The following is a 19,693-nucleotide window of genomic DNA, read 5'->3' on the forward strand; positions in this document are numbered from 1 at the left end:
GCGAATGTGACCTGGTTTGGCAAGGCATTACTTTTAATGATAATAAATGTGCGACTACACCACCTTGATGAGATGAGATGAGATGAGAAATACTTTATTATCCCCAAAGGGAAATTGTGGTGTCACAGCAGCACAGTGTAACAATAAATAGTAAGCAACAGACAAACAAAAACACAACGAGACAGATGGACACAACATAGACCAGGGTCGACAACATGCATTTAGGGAGAGTTTTTAGCATTGTAGAGTCTGATGGCAGTTGGCATGAATGAGAGTCTGTACCGCTCAGTGTGCATGTTCGGGGGTAGAGTGAGCCTCTGGCTGAAGGTGCTCACCCTATCCTGCAGCTCGCCATAGAGTGGATGGGAGGGGTTAGCCAGGATGGAATTTAGTTTGTCCCTAATCCTCCTCTCTGCGACCGACTGCAGCCCTTCCATGCGGAGGCCAACCACAGAGCTGGCCTTCTTGATGATCTTGTTGAGCCTGTTTAGCTCCCTAGCCTTGATGCCCCCACCCCAGCATACCACTGCATAAAATAAAATGCTGGCTACAACAGATTTATAAAACATAGACAAAAGCCTACTACACACATTGAAGGACTTGAGCCTCCTCAGGAGGTACAGTCTGCCCTGTCCCTTTTTGTAGACAGCATCTGTGTTGTTCTTCCAGTCCAGATCCTTGTTCAGGTGAACGCCCAGGAATTTGTAGGAGTCCACGATCTCCACCTCTTCCCCCTGGATGGTGATGGGTACTGGGGTCCTCCTCTTGCTCCGTCTGGCGTCGATCACCAGCTCTTTTGTCTTCTTTGTGTTCAGCAGAAGGTGGTTATGTTCAGCCCATTTGGTGAAGTTCTCCACCACACCTCTGTACTCCTCATCATTGTCCTCAGTGATGCAACCCACAATAGAGGAGTCATCTGAGAACTTCTGGAGATGGCATGTTCCAGATCTGAAGCTGAAGTCAGAAGTGTAGATGGTAAACAGAAAGGGTGACAACACTGTTCCCTGAGGAACTCCGGTGCTACCCATTTCCACCCGGGACTGGCAGCCTTGTAGCCGGACATATTGTGGCCTCAGGGTGAGATAGTTTGTAATCCAGGCCACCATGTTGTGGTCCACCTGCATGGATGTAAGCTTCTCAGCAAGCAGGGGAGGTTGGATGGTGTTAAACGCACTGGAGAAGTCGAAGAACATGATCCTCACCGTGCTCCCCTTCTTCTCCATGTGAGAGTACGCCTTCTGCAGCATACAGATGATGGCATCCTCCACTCCAACCTTGGCACGGTAGGCGAACTGTAGAGGGTCCAGGGAGTCACTCACCAGAGGCCGTAGGTGCTGCAGAATTAGTCTCTCGAAGGTCTTCATGACGTGAGAGGTCAGTACCACTGGCCTGTAGTCATTCAGAGTACTAGGCCGCACTCCTTTAGGTACTGGAACAATGCAGGATGTTTTCCACCGCTCCGGCACCTTCCTCAGTCTCAGCGAGAGGTTGAAGAGATACTCGAACACAGGTGCCAGCTGTTCTGCACACGCCCTCAGCACCCTAGGACTGATGCCGTCCGGCCCTGCAGACTTGCCCTGGTGTAACCTCTCCAGTTCCTTCTTCACCTGCTCAGAGGTCACAGTCAGTCCTGCATGGTGGGGAGGAGACAAGGGGGGGGAGGCAGAGGGGGGAGAGGGGGGGAGTGGCAGCATGTGTTGTGCTGGGGTATGAGCTGGATGATGTTAGTATCAAGGAATAGAATGAATAACCTTTACATAAATCGGGTTTCGGGCAAACCCTGCACCCAGGCATACGTTGTTCCTGCCAGAACCGAAGAAGAGCACCTATAGCGGGATCAGCCGATTGTAGTGCAGCCAGGTCACCATTTGACCTGTCTGAAAGGGCGGAATTGGCTGCCTGGGTGACTGTTTGCCCTTTCAAACATGCAGCTTGCAGCACAGGTGTCCTTTTCTGATATGGATTCTAACACAAACCTACACACCTTCACACACACTTTCACTGACACACTAGTGACCATCGTTGCTCTCAGGTAGAAACCTTGTATCACCATATATATATATTTTTTAGAATAACAGAATAAGATTGTTAAAATAAACAACAGAATCTCTTTAGCAAACGTCCAATTGATAAGTAATGACCACACCACGAAAACGTGCATAGATTAAGATAAAGCAAAATACGTAAAATAATTACTGCCAATATTTACATTTGTTACGTTTCCCCACTATGTATATTATGTATAACACATTTTAAACGTATGTGTTTGAAATTACGTTTTCTCATGACAATGAAAATAAAGCTCCTTTGAATTGAGGTGTGACATGCGTATACTTATGAATAATGACAATCTTCTTGAGATTATCAGTCCCTTTTGATATGAAATCCAACTTCCCAGTAAATGGCAATATTGACACGTCATCATAGGTCACCAGGGGTCTATTCCACGAAACCTGGATTAGGGATAAACCGGGTTTAATCGGCTATCCTGGCTTAAATTATCCAGGAATCGGTTTCACGAAAGCTGAGTTAGCTCGGCAGATTAACTTAGCCAGTAAACCTGGATATGTTTATCCATGATCCTGTTTCACAAAAGAAAATTGAAGCAATCCTGCCTTAGTTACAATGGCAATTTAGCTGTGAAGTTAGCCTGGTCCGGACCAGGCTAACAGCCAAGCTTTATTAATCCAGTGCCTTGTTCTTCAAGTTTTGTGAAATAGCTGTTAGTCCAATGACTCCAATCATAAACCAATGAGTTTTTCCACACTTATTCAATTCTTATGCGAAAATCTACAAGCCCAAAATGTTTTTGTCTTATGGCGGCGTGGGTCCCCGGCCCCCCATGGACCCCCGCCCCCGTGGACCCCCGCCCCCGTGGACCCCCGGACCCCAGTGTACCCCCGGCCCCCTGTGTACCTCCGGACCCCCGTGGACCCCCGTATACCCCGGACCGCTGTTGGGGGTCAACGGGGGTCCGGGAGTACACAGGGGGCCGGGTACTCCCGGACCCCCGTTGACCCCCGGCCCCCCGTTGACCCCCGTGGACCGGGGACCCCCGGCCGCCAAAAGGCAAGCTTTTCACTTGTAGATCTTCGATTTTAGAAATTAGAAATTAGAAAATTATTCTAAGTGTGTAATTATAATTCCAACATTCACTTAAACTCCTTATGTTTAAGCCTAACTGAATTATATATTTATGGATTTGTATATAAATTAATTGCATATTTTTGGACAACTTGTGCATTTAATTTGTCTGCAATACTTTGCCACGCTTTCTCCCTGGATCTATATTTATTGCGGCTGTGTTTCCTCTCTTGCTTATTATACCTTTTACTTCCTTGTATGATTTCATGAGCTGCTGCAGTGCTGCTGTTCAGCCACAGAGAAGAACGCCGCTCTGGTTTTGGGCTCCATGATTGGTCAAGTTCAAGGATTCTGCTATCGACTTTCATGGTCTTTTATAGGAATATGTGAACTCACATTCAGCCTGGTTTACCGATCCTGGCTCGACAAACCTCTCCTTCTCAGCCCGGCTTGGCGTTCGTGGAACTGAATAAACCAGGCTGAACAGCGCAGGCTTGTCAAACCTGGATTTGCCTTTCAAACCAGGATAATTTAATTCCGCCTTCGTGGAATAGACCCCAGGTCATTTAGTGCACTGGGTATTATCACTCATTGAGTTTAGTGACAAAAACATTTTCATCACCTAAACATAACAAGTTTTCTCATTCATGTTGTGCTGATACACATTCCTTCTTATGTAGGCTACACATGTTTGATAAAAATAAAATTGTAACACAACAGAGCGCTGCATACTACAATATTGTTAATGTAATACAAAGCAACGTTTGAACTAATAACATATACTTACATGCAACTTACATTGGCAATATTTAAAACAAATATGATAGTTGTGAAACTGTGCACACACACTCCCTGGTGCCGGAGCAGAACCTCTGCTCTAAATGTTTCACATGGGCCTGTTATAGTGCCACCAGGAGGCAGATTTTTGAAAACAATTATTTTTTATATAGAGTACAGAAGTCCTGACGTCACTCGTTCATCCCCTGGGTCGTAAAGTAATTTCGCTATGGAGAATAACATTGGGTCATCTTAGAATCGTCTCATATAAGAATTGTGGTCCAAAAATAAACAAACTGTCTCTGCGATATTGTCAGGGAGGTGACTCTGTATCGTTTATGATAGTCAGTCACTCATATTTGATACAGTCTGTTTCTGGCGAAAATGTAACTAATTCGGCGGAAGTAACATTAGCGTTTTCTCACCGTCATTTGATGCTTCATATCCATAAGAGTCAAATCGCCGGGATCATTTGTTTATTTTTGGAACAACATTTGACGCGATATTAAAGACGTCTATGGGAATTCAGAATGGGGGTGAAAACCGCGACCCAGGTAGGATTCTTAAATTACGTCAGACTTCGGTGCTCTATTACTCCATCAGAGTTTGTCCAAACATCACACATACCAGTACACAGTATCAAGTGTGCTTTGTTTTGAACAAAATCCATCAAATCATTAACACAGCGTGCAATTGCCGTGAAACTTTGCACGCATATTGCCACTAGGCCAAGGAAGAAATGCCACCGTGCATTTATCAAATCGGCCTTCTGGTGGCGCTATAAGAGGCCGATAACTGAACCAATCGGCGTTAAACTTTGCACGCACACTCCCTAGAGGCCAAGAGAAAACCTCTGCCCTGCATTTTTCACATCAGCCTTTTATAGCGCCACCAGGAGGCCAATTTCTGCAAAACACATTTCTTGATATTACTTCTACAGAATTTGTCCAAACATCACGCAAATCGGTACACATTATCTGTATAGTCATGTGATCAACATAAACCTGTCCTATTTTTCAGAATCCATCCTGATTGGCTAAGATTGGCATGTCAAGTTCGCAGGAGTGGCTTGTTTTGAACAAAATGTCTCAAATCATAAACGCAGTGTCCGATTGCCGTGAAACTTTGCACGCACTTTCCCACTAGACCGAGGAAGACATGCCACTCTTTTCACGTTGTCCTGTTATAGCGCCACCAGGAGGCCGAATTTTGTAAAAACACATTTGTTGATATTACTCCTACAGATTTTGGTTCACATCCCTATAGTCATGTGATCAAGACAGATAGGTCTGATTTTTCATATTCCATCCTGATTGGCTAATTTTGAACATTGCTAATCTTACTGTAGTAAAAGTATCAATACCACAATGTAGAAATAGGCTACTCTGTTACAAGCAAAAGTCCTGTATTAAAAATGTACTTGAGTAAAAGTACAAAACACTTAAAACTGCATTTATATAGCTATTAAAACTAGGTCTTAAAAATTGTTAACTGAAATAAATGAATAATTAACACGGCAGCCATTCTGCAGTGTTAAGTGGTCAGATGGGTGGGACTCTGAAGGCTTTTGATATTTTCAAGCGGGCCCTGATCGAGAAAACATTGAGAATCACTGTTGTAGACTATAGATATAATTATAATGGATGGAGGACATAGGCTTTTCGTTGCTCATGTTTGAATATCATTTGATTTGTTATGTCAACTTTTCTGTTCGCAAGATTGAAATGATTCAATAATTTGTGCAGGACATTGATTATCTGCAGGAGTCCATAGCTGAGTGGTTTGTGAGCCCGCCTGGGGAGCCAGAGCCCCTGGTTGTCCCAGGTACAATTCCAGGCCAGGCCAGCAATGTGGTAGTAATGTATGAACATATCAAGTTTGAAATGACTCTAATCTATATAGTAAAATCCCATCAAAGACATGATTACAAAAACACAATTGGACAAGTTTATACAATATTTCAGGAAAACTAAATTCAAGATCTAGATCACATAAAGGATTAAATCGGATAAAGAACTGAAAATAACCATACAAGGAAATGAGTGGAATCAGAGTTTTAAAGACATTTTCAATCATATAAGATTGCCTTTTGGCAGGAATATGCCTGGAAGATGAATATAAGGTTTTTCGCAAACGCCTCTATTGATATCCAAGTACACATTAAACTCTAGCTGCTGGAGGGGATGTGGGGAGAATAGGGTGGACCATACCCATATTTTCCTTGCATGGCCCAAAATACAAATGTTTTGGTCCAAAGTTTCACAAACCATGGAACAAATATTTGGAAGAGCTGTTAATTTAGAAAATCACAATATACTTTGACGTCCCAAAAGTGTACAAAGGGAAGACTTATATCTTTTTGGGATTCTGAGAATTACAGCTCTCAAAAAAATAAATAGATGTTGGAAAGGCTTGGAACTACCCAGGGTGGATAGATGGATGGAAATCAAATTAATGGAAAGGACAAGCTATTTGAAAAAAGATGGGCTCTCTATCTTTCAAATAAACGTAACTTGATGATTTAACTTTAATGACTTACTACTAGAAGGACTATATATTTTTTGAAGATTTTTATTTATTTAAACCTCCAAGTATTCAGAAACAAAATCGAAATAAAAGAAAATGGAAGACCTTTTTATTAGATTTTTGTGTGTTATTTTTGTTGTCTCATTTCCTTGCGCAAAAAAAGAAGAAAAAAAATCGGTTAATAACAGGAACATAAAACATGTGGAAATTATTATTATTTTATTTTTTAAAGAATGATTTATTGGTTTAACATATTTTGACTTAATAAAGTTTTTTTTTTTAATGACTCTAATTTGTGCAGGACAACATGTATCTGCCTGCAATGCCTATAATGTGATGTTGATTGAATACTTTATTAACAGTTTGCAGATTGTACAGAGATACGGTTTACAAAGATTATTAAAATGATAACACATACAAGCCCTGAGGGCTTGTTTCTATTGTGGTCCTGTGTATTCAATTCATTAAGATGCATTGAGTAAATCATGTGTCGCCTATTTAAATGCAGCTGACTCAATCATCATAATCATCATAATCATCATCATCATCAAGGTGGCTTTTGTTATGAGTCTTTAACATTGATTGAAATGAACCCATGACTGCAGTTAATTAGAGGAGAGCTGGGAGGAGGTGGAAGGAGGTGTTTCTCCACTCCCAAGACAAAAGGGAAGTATTGCTACTTATACTCCTGCAACAACTCCTACATCAACACAACACACACTGTCCTGCTCAGTCAGTGCTCAGAGTCAGACAGACCACAGAACACAGAGACACACAGAGACAAGCAACTGTTATTATTTCAGTTCAACTTTCAGGCTGCACTCTTCTTCAAAGTGACCTTCTGAGAAGACAAGTTTGTTGGCTGTTTTCACATACAGTGATTGAATGAATCCCGTTCAAATGTCAGTAATTGTCACTGGTTAGCATTGTGCTTAGTTTGTTCAGTGGTGGAAGAAGGACTGAGATGTTTTTTTAGTAAAGTATCAATACCACAATAAAGTACAAGTTATAAAGTCATTAAGTTCAATTGGAATAAAAAGCTGATGAGACTATACGTTCTAAGTCTCTGATGTAGGCCTACCAAGTTTGACACAAGTCATGTTGAACCACCAGAGACATATTGAGAGTTATGTTCTAGTCTTTGTGTAATGCACGTGGTACTCAATAACAAATAGATAATAATAATTTATTGTTTTCGTTTATTCTTCCAGTATTCCTGGTGTAACAGCCTCAGTGAACATTGCAGACCAGGGATTGTGACTGCAGACAAAATGGCATCATGTTTGGCTAGTCTGGAAGAGGATCTCACCTGTCCCATGTGCCATGACATCTTTAAACATACTGTTCTGCTGTCTTGCAGCCACAGCTGCAAGACAGCTTTATATATTATATATATTTTTTTTTTCATTTTTTTTGTACATAGTGGTATTGTTTCTCTGTATTTTCATGTTGATTTGAACTGTTTGGTTGCTACTATATATGTCTATGAAATTAATTCAAGGACCCCAACGGAAACAAGTCCGCAAGGACCTTTTTGGTCGGACCTTTTAGACAAAGGTATTATAATTGTAACTGTGTTGTTTTACATTATTTTGCCTAATAAAATGTTCAATCAATCAATCAAATGTTTGACTACATTCAACATTAAGGAGTTGAATATTTCAGAAATATGTCCTGAAACAGTGTTTAAACTGGACAGCTCTATACTAGATCATGTTGACACATTTTTAGTTTACCAGTTATTCTCTTTGTCCATAATCTATTTAACATAAACCCACCATTCCAATTTGCACACACACACACACACACACACACACACACACACACACACACACACACACACACACACACACACACACACACACACACACACACACACACACACACACACACACACACACACACACACACACACACACACACACACACACACACACACACTCAGCAGGAAATATTGTGACTGACACTGTTCTCTCAGTGAAGCAGAAACCCCGGAGGATCAGAGTCCATTTGGACTGGAACAGAGGAGAGCTGTCCTTCTCTGATCTTGATTCTAACACAAACCTACACACCTTCACACACACTTTCACTGACACACTAGTGACTATCGTCGCTGTCAGGTAGAAACCTTGTACTTCATCATACAAGAGTGTTGCACAAAAGTACTGAAAATAGCTGATGTACAAGCTCACATTATGACACAGGATTCAGGCCTGATATGACGGTTGGAACTCCTGTTCTCCCTATTTTGTTTGACATGTCATTTTGTGTCTTGTCGTGTACTGTCAAACTATATTTAGGTGTCCTCCTTCAGCGTGCAAGAACCTGCTTTTACACTGTACAGGTCCTTTTTAGGGTCTTTGGACCTTCTTCTAACTCCTCGACCTATCCTGACATGGTTCCCTCCCCTTATGGTGTCCTATGTGAATTGACACCTTTTTACGCCCACCCAAGAGCTTTTAGCTAAAATGACACTTTCCAGAGAGTTCTCTCTTTGTGAGTTTCATCACTCCAGTCCACTCCACTCAAGTCCAGTCAGTCATCAGTGACTGACTGGGTCACATGACCATTGAGAATAACAGAAGAAGATTGTTTAAATAAACATAAACAACCCAATCTCCTTAGCAAACGACCAATTGATAAGAAATGACCACACCACGAAAACATGCATAGATTAAGATTAAGCAAAATACATAAAATATTTACTGCCAATATTTACATTTGTTACGTTTCCCCACTATGTATATTATGTATTCACATTTTTTAACGTATGCATGTTAAGTGTTTGAAGTGACGTTTCTCATGCCAATAAAAATAAAGCTCCTTTGAATTGAGTTGTGACGTACGTAAATGTATGAATAATGACAATCCGGTACACTTCCCCTTCTTGAGATTATAATTGTCTCCGCCAGGCCGAAAGGCATGGCGAGAGAGTATGTTTTACCCCCTGTCCGTCAGTCCGTGTGTGTGTGTCCGTCCGTCATTCTGTCATTTTGTGTACAGCTAATCTCTGGCACCGTTGGCTTGATCGCAGCGAAACTGTGCACACACACTCCCTGGATGCCAGAGCATGGGCCTTTTATAGCGCCACCAGGAGGCCGATTTGTGCAAAACACATTTTTAGACAGTACTCCTACAGATTTCGGCCCAAAATCCCCCAAATCCATACACAGTATCTCTATAGTCATTAAAAGAAACGGCAGATTTCAGATTTTTCATATTCCATCCTGATTGGCAAAAATTGGCTTTCAAAGTTTGCAGGAGTACTCCGTTTCGAACAAAATGCCTCAAATCATGAACACAGCATGCAATTTCCGTGACATTTTGCACACACATTCCCATTAGGCCGAGGAAGAAACGCCATTTGAAAATGTTCAAATCAGCCTCATGGTGGCGCTGTAACAGGCCGATTCGTGTTTTTACCTATAACTGCATCGATCAGTGTAAAACTTTGTATGCACACTCTCTAGAGGCCAAGGAAAAGCCTTTGCCCTGCATTTTTCACATATGCCTTTTATAGCGCCACCAGGAGGCAGACTTATGTAAAACATTTTTTTTAATATTAAGCCTTCAGATATGATCCAAATTTCATGCAAATCGGTACGCATGATCTCTATAGTCATGTGATCAAGACGGATCTGTTTTATTTTTCATATTCTATCCTGATTGGCTAACATTGACATGTAATGTTTGCAGGAGTGGCCCGTTTTGAACAAAATGCAGCAAATCATGAACGCAGCGTCCGATTGCGGTGAAACTTTGAATGCACATTTGCACTACGTTGAGGAGCAAATGCCACCCTTTTGACATTGGCCTGTTATAGCGCCACCAGCAGGTCAAATTTTGCAAAACACATTTTTAGAACAAAATGCCTCAAATCATGCATGCAGTGTCCGATTGCCGTGCACGGCCTAGGAATAAATGGCACCCTTTTCACATTGGCCTATTATAGCGCCACCAGGAGGCCATAATAACCTTCCTGACCTGGCGGAGACTTGTGCTCCGAGGAGCACTTTTTCTAGTTCCCTTTTGATGTGGAATTTGTTGACCTCCCAACTTCCCAGTAAATGGCAACATTGACACATCATAGGCCACCAGGTCATTTAGAGCACTGGTTATTATCACTCATTGAGTTTAGTGACAACAATATTTCATCACCTAAACATAACAAGCTTTCACATTCATGTTGTGCGACTGCACATTCCTGCTAATGTACACATGTTTGATAAAAATAAAATTGTTACACAACAGAGCGCTGCATACTACAGTATTCTTAATTTAACTTTACAATAACATATACTTACATGCAACTTACATTAGCAATATTTTATTACTAATTTAATCGCTACACCTTTGGCCTTGTCTCCGCCAGGCCGAAAGTGAGATTTTTTTTTGCACCCTGTCAGTCCGTGTGTCTGTCTCTGGACAGCTAATCTCCGGTACCGTTGGCCTGATCGACGTGAAACTGTGCACACACTCCCTGGATGCCGGATCAGAACCTCTGCCCCAAATGTTTCACATGGGCCTGTTATAGCGCCACCAGGAGGCAGATCTTTGAAAAACTATTTTTGTTGATATTATTCCTACAGAGTTTGTCCAAAAATCACGCATAGTGGTACACTGTATATCTATAGTCATTAAACCAGACGGGTCTTTCAGATTTTTGTCTCCACCAGGCCGAAAGGCATGGCGAGAGAGTATGTTTTACCCTCCGTCCGTCCGTCCGTCCGTCCGTGTGTCCGTGTGTCCGTGTGTGTGTCCGTCTGTCACCAGCTAATCTCCGCCACCGTTGGCTTGATCGCAGTGAAACTGTGCACACACACTCCCTGGATGCCAATTCCGAACTTCTGCTACAAATTTTTCACATGGGCCATTTATAGCGCCACAAGGAGGACGATTTGTGCAAAACATATTTTTTGACAGTACTCCTACAGATTTTGTCCAAAAATCTCGCAAATCAGTACACAGTATCTCTATAGTCATTAAACGAAACAGATCTTTCAGATTTTTCATATTCCATCCTGATTGGCAAAAAATGGCTTCCAAAGTATGCAGGAGTGCTCCGTTTTCAACAAAATGCCTCAAATCATGAACACAGCATGCAATTTCCGTGAAATTTTGTACGCATATTTCCACTATGCCGAGGAAGAAATGCCACTTGAAAAATTTCAAATCAGCCTCATGGTGGCGCTATAACAGGCCGATTCATGTTTTTACCTATAACTGCACCGATCTGTATAAAACTTTGTATGCGCACTCCCTAGAGGTCAAGGAAAAACCTTTGCCCTGCCTTTTTTACATTTGCCTTTTATAGCACCACCAGGACGCAGACTTATGTAAAACATTTCTTTTTATATTACTCCTTCCGATTTTATCCAAATTTCACGCAAATCGGTACACATGATCTCTATAGTCATGTGATCAAGACGGGTGTGTTTGATTTTTCATATTCCATCCTCATTGGCTAAGATTGAAGATCTAAGATTTGCAGTAGTGGCTTGTTTTGAACAAAATTCCGCAAATCATGAACGCACCGTCCGATTGCGGTCAAACTTTGCACGCACATTCACACTATGTTGAGGAACAAATGCCACCCTTTTAACATTGGCCTGTTATAATGCCACCAGCAGGTTTAATTTAGCAAAACATTTTTTTTGCACAAAATGCCTCAAATGAATGCAGTGTCCGATTGCCGTGCAAGGCCTAAGAACAAATGGCACCCTTTAAACATTGCCCTATTATAGCGCCACCAGGAGGCCACAATAGCCTACCTGACCTGGCGGAGACCTGTGCTCCGAGGAGTTCATATTCCATCCTGATTGACTAAGATTGGCTTCCAAAGTTTGTTGTTCGTTCTGAACAAAATCCATCAAATCATGAACACAGCGTGCGATTGCTGTGAAACATTGCACGCATATTGCCACTAGGCCGAGGAAGAAATACACCCTACATTTTCACATCTTATAGCACCACCAAGGCTGATTTTTGCTAAACACATTTATTAATATAACTCCTACAGATTTTGTCCAAAAATCACGCAAATCGGTAGACATTATCTCTGTAGTCATGTGATCAACAAGGATCTGTCCAATTTTTCATAATCCATGAGATTGGCATGTAAAGTTTGCAGGAGTAGCATGTTTTGAAAAAAAAATGCCTCAAATCATAAACGCAGCGTCCGATTGCTGTGCATGCAAATTCCCACTAGGCCAAGGAAGACATACCACCCTTTTCATATTGCCCTGTTATAGCTCTACCAGGAGGCCAATTTTTGTTAAACAATTTTCTTAATATTACTCCTTCAGATTTTTCCAAACAACACACAATTCGGTAGACATTATCTCTATAGTCATGTGATCAAGACAGATTGTCCGATTTTTCATATTCCATCATGATTGGCTAATTTTGAACATTGCTGGCCCACAATAACCTACCCTGACCTGGTGTAGACCTGTGCTCCGAAGATAACTTTTTGAGTTCTATCTGTTAATTAAGGTGTTTTATTAAATTATTTCTGTAGATTCTAGATTCCAGAGGTGCAAGCTGGAAATGAACTGACCTGGTCCTGTGACCTTTCACACTAGTCATATGCAGTGGGAAAAGTACTAAGATTTATATTACTTAAGTACAAGTATCAATACCACAATGTAGAAATACTCTGTTACAAGCAAAAGTCCTGTATTTGAAAAACGGGAGTAAATGTACAAAACACATAACATTGCATTTATATCTATTAAAACAAGGTTTTACAACATTGTTCACTGAAATAAATGAATAATTAACACAGCAGCCATTCTGCAGTGTTAAGTGGTCAGATGGGTGAGGCTGCAAAGGCTTTTGAGATTTGATCCAGACAACGTTGAGAATCACTGCTGTAGAGACTATAGATATAATGGATCGAGGACGTAGGCTTTTGGTTGCACATGTTTGAACATCATTTGATTTATTAACTGTGTTAATTTTGCTGTCCGCAAGATTGTAATGATTCAATAATTTTATCAGGATGCCATTCATCTGCAGTAGTCTCATAGCTGAGTGGTTTGTGCACCAGCCTGGTGCACAAACCACTGGTTGTCCCAGGTATGATTCCAGGCCAGGCCAGCAATGTAGTAGTAATATTTGAACATAACATAACAGTCTGCATATTGTACAGAGGTACGGTTTACAAAGATTGTAAAAATGATGAACCTATTTAAATGCCTATTTAAAACCTATTTAAATGCAGCTGACTCAATCATCATAATCATCAAAGATTGTTAAAATGATAACACATACAAGCCCTGAGGGCTTGTTTCTATTGTGGACCTGTGTATTCAATTCATTAAGATGCTTTGAGTGAATCATGTGTCACTTATTTAAATGCAGCTGACTCAATCATCATCATCATCATCATCATCATCATCAAGGTGGCTTTTGTTATGAGTCTTTAACATTGATTGAAATGAACCCATGACTGCAGTTAATTAGAGGAGAGCTGGGAGGAGGTGTTTCTCCACTCCAAGACAAAAGGGAGGTATAGCTACTTAAACTCCTGCAACAACTCCTACATCAACACAACACACACTGTCCTGCTCAGTCAGTGCTCAGAGTCAGACAGACCACAGACCACAGAACACAGAGACAAGCAACTGCTATTATTTCAGTTCAACTTTCAGGCTGCACTTTTCTTCAAAGTGACCTTCTGAGAAAACATTGGAGTAGGATCCTAAGTTACAGGTAAGAAAATATAGCTTATAATCTTCCGAATTTGTCGGCTGTTTTCACATTAAGTAGTTGAATTAGTAACAAGCCCATTCTAATTTCAGTAATTGTAACTGTTATTGAAGTGACATATATTTCATCAATTCAACCTACAGTGCTCATAGACCACTGTAGTTTTTTTTTTTTTTTTTGGTAATACTAGTATATATATTAGTAGTATACTAGTATACGATTGCACAAAATATTCTGTTACAAGTAACTATAAAGTCATATATCGGAATAAAAAACTGATGAGACTATAAGTTCTATGTTTCTGATGGAGGCCGACCAAGTTTTGACACAAGTCATATTGAACCATCAGAGACATATCGAGAGTTATTTTCTAGTCAGTGTGTAATGACAAAGTGATATAAGACATTATTTCTTGAGAATCAACTTTTGTTTGAATCACTTTGTAAAAACAGATTAAAGTTGTTATTACACATAACCTGCACAACACGTTATGTAAAATAACAGCCAAAGTCTGATCATTTTAAGTCAAGATGATGGTTTTATGGAACTATTTCATTGTCACATATGGCCTTTACAGTCAATCCTGGATATATTTTTGTATTTAACACTACTATTCATATTTAGTCATCCAGGGTGTAATTCACAAAGATGGATCACTAAGCATAAATTATGTGTAGTTATGTAAAATCTGGAACATATTTTGTGTCGTTGTAGTGTATTAGTACTATTGCTGCTACTACTATAATTCTGCTATAACGATGACTACTACTATACTAGTATTACAACTAGTAATTGTTATTGCTGTTGTTTTCTCTTCTAGTATTCCTGGAGTAACAGAAAGCGGCTGCAGAGAACAATGGCTTCCCAGTTGCCTCGTCTGGAAGAGGAGCTCATCTGTCCCGTGTGTGATGACATCTGTAAACATCCTGTTCTGCTGTCCTGCAGCCACAGCTTCTGCAGAGACTGTCTGCAGGAATGGCGGGGAAGACCATCAAAAGAATGTCCTCATTGTGATATGATTGTCCCATTCAAAGACTGTGCCTGTCTAGGTATTGTATTTATTTGTGTTCTTTATTTGTTTGCATCAAAAGACTGGACTCTTTGTGATATGATTGTCCCATTCAAAGACTGTGCCTGTCTGGGTGTTGCATTTTTTTTTTGTTCATTTTTTTTTTCTCCTTTAAATTTTATCCCACGATTTTGTAACCCATTTTTTCACCCAGTGCCAATTGTCTAAGTAATCAACACACCTTCACACACACTTTCACTGACACACTCTTTCCATACATTTATAATTCTTGTGTTGGTCAGTCTCTGAAGATTGCCAGGGAAGATTAGTGTCACTCTTGAAAACAACAGTTAGAATGTCTAGTGTCCAATAAAAGCCTATCGTTGCTGTCAGGTAGAAACCTTGTACAGCATCTACATATTTCAAATGTTCTTTTTTTCTCCCCAAAAATGAATGCCCTACTTCATCATAAAGTAGTGTAAATAGCTGATGTACAAGCTCACAATATGACACAGGATTCAGGCCTGATATGACGTGTTGTTCTGCTGTTGTGCGTTCATCTGATGCTGTTTTGAACCTTATTGTTTTGTTTGATTTGTCATGTTGTTGCTTGTCGTCTATTGTCAAACTAACTGGGTTGTTTGTGTGATTTGAAAAGACTTGACTCTAATTTCACCTTCAAATGAATTTAATCCTAGACGTTTCACTCGCACATACAGTATGCAATATTGTATAACATACCCAATAAATACATGATCATGCTAAATATTATTGTCTCATTTGTATGATGTTTTATTTACCCAGAAATATATATATGTATATATATATATTTTTTCAATTACTCCTGTGAGTGTGCCTTGGCCAGAGAATTCAAACCTAAGAGAAGACACAAATTTTTTTACTTCACCACTAGATGGCGCATATGACAGATAAAGAGAATCCAAGTGGAAAAGTAGAAATAAATAATACAATACAAATCCACTGTCAAATCTAATCCTAACTTAATATTAATGATCATGCGAATGTGACCTGGTTTGGCAAGGCATTACTTTTAATGATAATAAATGTGCGACTACACCACCTTGATGAGATGAGATGAGATGAGAAATACTTTATTATCCCCAAAGGGAAATTGTGGTGTCACAGCAGCACAGTGTAACAATAAATAGTAAGCAACAGACAAACAAAAACACAACGAGACAGATGGACACAACATAGACCAGGGTCGACAACATGCATTTAGGGAGAGTTTTTAGCATTGTAGAGTCTGATGGCAGTTGGCATGAATGAGAGTCTGTACCGCTCAGTGTGCATGTTCGGGGGTAGAGTGAGCCTCTGGCTGAAGGTGCTCACCCTATCCTGCAGCTCGCCATAGAGTGGATGGGAGGGGTTAGCCAGGATGGAATTTAGTTTGTCCCTAATCCTCCTCTCTGCGACCGACTGCAGCCCTTCCATGCGGAGGCCAACCACAGAGCTGGCCTTCTTGATGATCTTGTTGAGCCTGTTTAGCTCCCTAGCCTTGATGCCCCCACCCCAGCATACCACTGCATAAAATAAAATGCTGGCTACAACAGATTTATAAAACATAGACAAAAGCCTACTACACACATTGAAGGACTTGAGCCTCCTCAGGAGGTACAGTCTGCCCTGTCCCTTTTTGTAGACAGCATCTGTGTTGTTCTTCCAGTCCAGATCCTTGTTCAGGTGAACGCCCAGGAATTTGTAGGAGTCCACGATCTCCACCTCTTCCCCCTGGATGGTGATGGGTACTGGGGTCCTCCTCTTGCTCCGTCTGGCGTCGATCACCAGCTCTTTTGTCTTCTTTGTGTTCAGCAGAAGGTGGTTATGTTCAGCCCATTTGGTGAAGTTCTCCACCACACCTCTGTACTCCTCATCATTGTCCTCAGTGATGCAACCCACAATAGAGGAGTCATCTGAGAACTTCTGGAGATGGCATGTTCCAGATCTGAAGCTGAAGTCAGAAGTGTAGATGGTAAACAGAAAGGGTGACAACACTGTTCCCTGAGGAACTCCGGTGCTACCCATTTCCACCCGGGACTGGCAGCCTTGTAGCCGGACATATTGTGGCCTCAGGGTGAGATAGTTTGTAATCCAGGCCACCATGTTGTGGTCCACCTGCATGGATGTAAGCTTCTCAGCAAGCAGGGGAGGTTGGATGGTGTTAAACGCACTGGAGAAGTCGAAGAACATGATCCTCACCGTGCTCCCCTTCTTCTCCATGTGAGAGTACGCCTTCTGCAGCATACAGATGATGGCATCCTCCACTCCAACCTTGGCACGGTAGGCGAACTGTAGAGGGTCCAGGGAGTCACTCACCAGAGGCCGTAGGTGCTGCAGAATTAGTCTCTCGAAGGTCTTCATGACGTGAGAGGTCAGTACCACTGGCCTGTAGTCATTCAGAGTACTAGGCCGCACTCCTTTAGGTACTGGAACAATGCAGGATGTTTTCCACCGCTCCGGCACCTTCCTCAGTCTCAGCGAGAGGTTGAAGAGATACTCGAACACAGGTGCCAGCTGTTCTGCACACGCCCTCAGCACCCTAGGACTGATGCCGTCCGGCCCTGCAGACTTGCCCTGGTGTAACCTCTCCAGTTCCTTCTTCACCTGCTCAGAGGTCACAGTCAGTCCTGCATGGTGGGGAGGAGACAAGGGGGGGGAGGCAGAGGGGGGAGAGGGGGGGAGTGGCAGCATGTGTTGTGCTGGGGTATGAGCTGGATGATGTTAGTATCAAGGAATAGAATGAATAACCTTTATATAAATCGGGTTTCGGGCAAACCCTGCACCCAGGCATACGTTGTTCCTGCCAGAACCGAAGAAGAGCACCTATAGCGGGATCAGCCGATTGTAGTGCAGCCAGGTCACCATTTGACCTGTCTGAAAGGGCGGAATTGGCTGCCTGGGTGACTGTTTGCCCTTTCAAACATGCAGCTTGCAGCACAGGTGTCCTTTTCTGATATGGATTCTAACACAAACCTACACACCTTCACACACACTTTCACTGACACACTAGTGACCATCGTTGCTCTCAGGTAGAAACCTTGTATCACCATATATATATATTTTTTAGAATAACAGAATAAGATTGTTAAAATAAACAACAGAATCTCTTTAGCAAACGTCCAATTGATAAGTAATGACCACACCACGAAAACGTGCATAGATTAAGATAAAGCAAAATACGTAAAATAATTACTGCCAATATTTACATTTGTTACGTTTCCCCACTATGTATATTATGTATAACACATTTTAAACGTATGTGTTTGAAATTACGTTTTCTCATGACAATGAAAATAAAGCTCCTTTGAATTGAGGTGTGACATGCGTATACTTATGAATAATGACAATCTTCTTGAGATTATCAGTCCCTTTTGATATGAAATCCAACTTCCCAGTAAATGGCAATATTGACACGTCATCATAGGTCACCAGGGGTCTATTCCACGAAACCTGGATTAGGGATAAACCGGGTTTAATCGGCTATCCTGGCTTAAATTATCCAGGAATCGGTTTCACGAAAGCTGAGTTAGCTCGGCAGATTAACTTAGCCAGTAAACCTGGATATGTTTATCCATGATCCTGTTTCACAAAAGAAAATTGAAGCAATCCTGCCTTAGTTACAATGGCAATTTAGCTGTGAAGTTAGCCTGGTCCGGACCAGGCTAACAGCCAAGCTTTATTAATCCAGTGCCTTGTTCTTCAAGTTTTGTGAAATAGCTGTTAGTCCAATGACTCCAATCATAAACCAATGAGTTTTTCCACACTTATTCAATTCTTATGCGAAAATCTACAAGCCCAAAATGTTTTTGTCTTATGGCGGCGTGGGTCCCCGGCCCCCCATGGACCCCCGCCCCCGTGGACCCCCGCCCCCGTGGACCCCCGGACCCCAGTGTACCCCCGGCCCCCTGTGTACCTCCGGACCCCCGTGGACCCCCGTATACCCCGGACCGCTGTTGGGGGTCAACGGGGGTCCGGGAGTACACAGGGGGCCGGGTACTCCCGGACCCCCGTTGACCCCCGGCCCCCCGTTGACCCCCGTGGACCGGGGACCCCCGGCCGCCAAAAGGCAAGCTTTTCACTTGTAGATCTTCGATTTTAGAAATTAGAAATTAGAAAATTATTCTAAGTGTGTAATTATAATTCCAACATTCACTTAAACTCCTTATGTTTAAGCCTAACTGAATTATATATTTATGGATTTGTATATAAATTAATTGCATATTTTTGGACAACTTGTGCATTTAATTTGTCTGCAATACTTTGCCACGCTTTCTCCCTGGATCTATATTTATTGCGGCTGTGTTTCCTCTCTTGCTTATTATACCTTTTACTTCCTTGTATGATTTCATGAGCTGCTGCAGTGCTGCTGTTCAGCCACAGAGAAGAACGCCGCTCTGGTTTTGGGCTCCATGATTGGTCAAGTTCAAGGATTCTGCTATCGACTTTCATGGTCTTTTATAGGAATATGTGAACTCACATTCAGCCTGGTTTACCGATCCTGGCTCGACAAACCTCTCCTTCTCAGCCCGGCTTGGCGTTCGTGGAACTGAATAAACCAGGCTG

The sequence above is a fragment of the Gymnoscopelus braueri genome (genome assembly GCF_963280865.1).
Source record: "Gymnoscopelus braueri genome assembly, chromosome: 16".
In the NCBI taxonomy this organism is placed as follows: Eukaryota; Metazoa; Chordata; class Actinopteri; order Myctophiformes; family Myctophidae; genus Gymnoscopelus; species Gymnoscopelus braueri.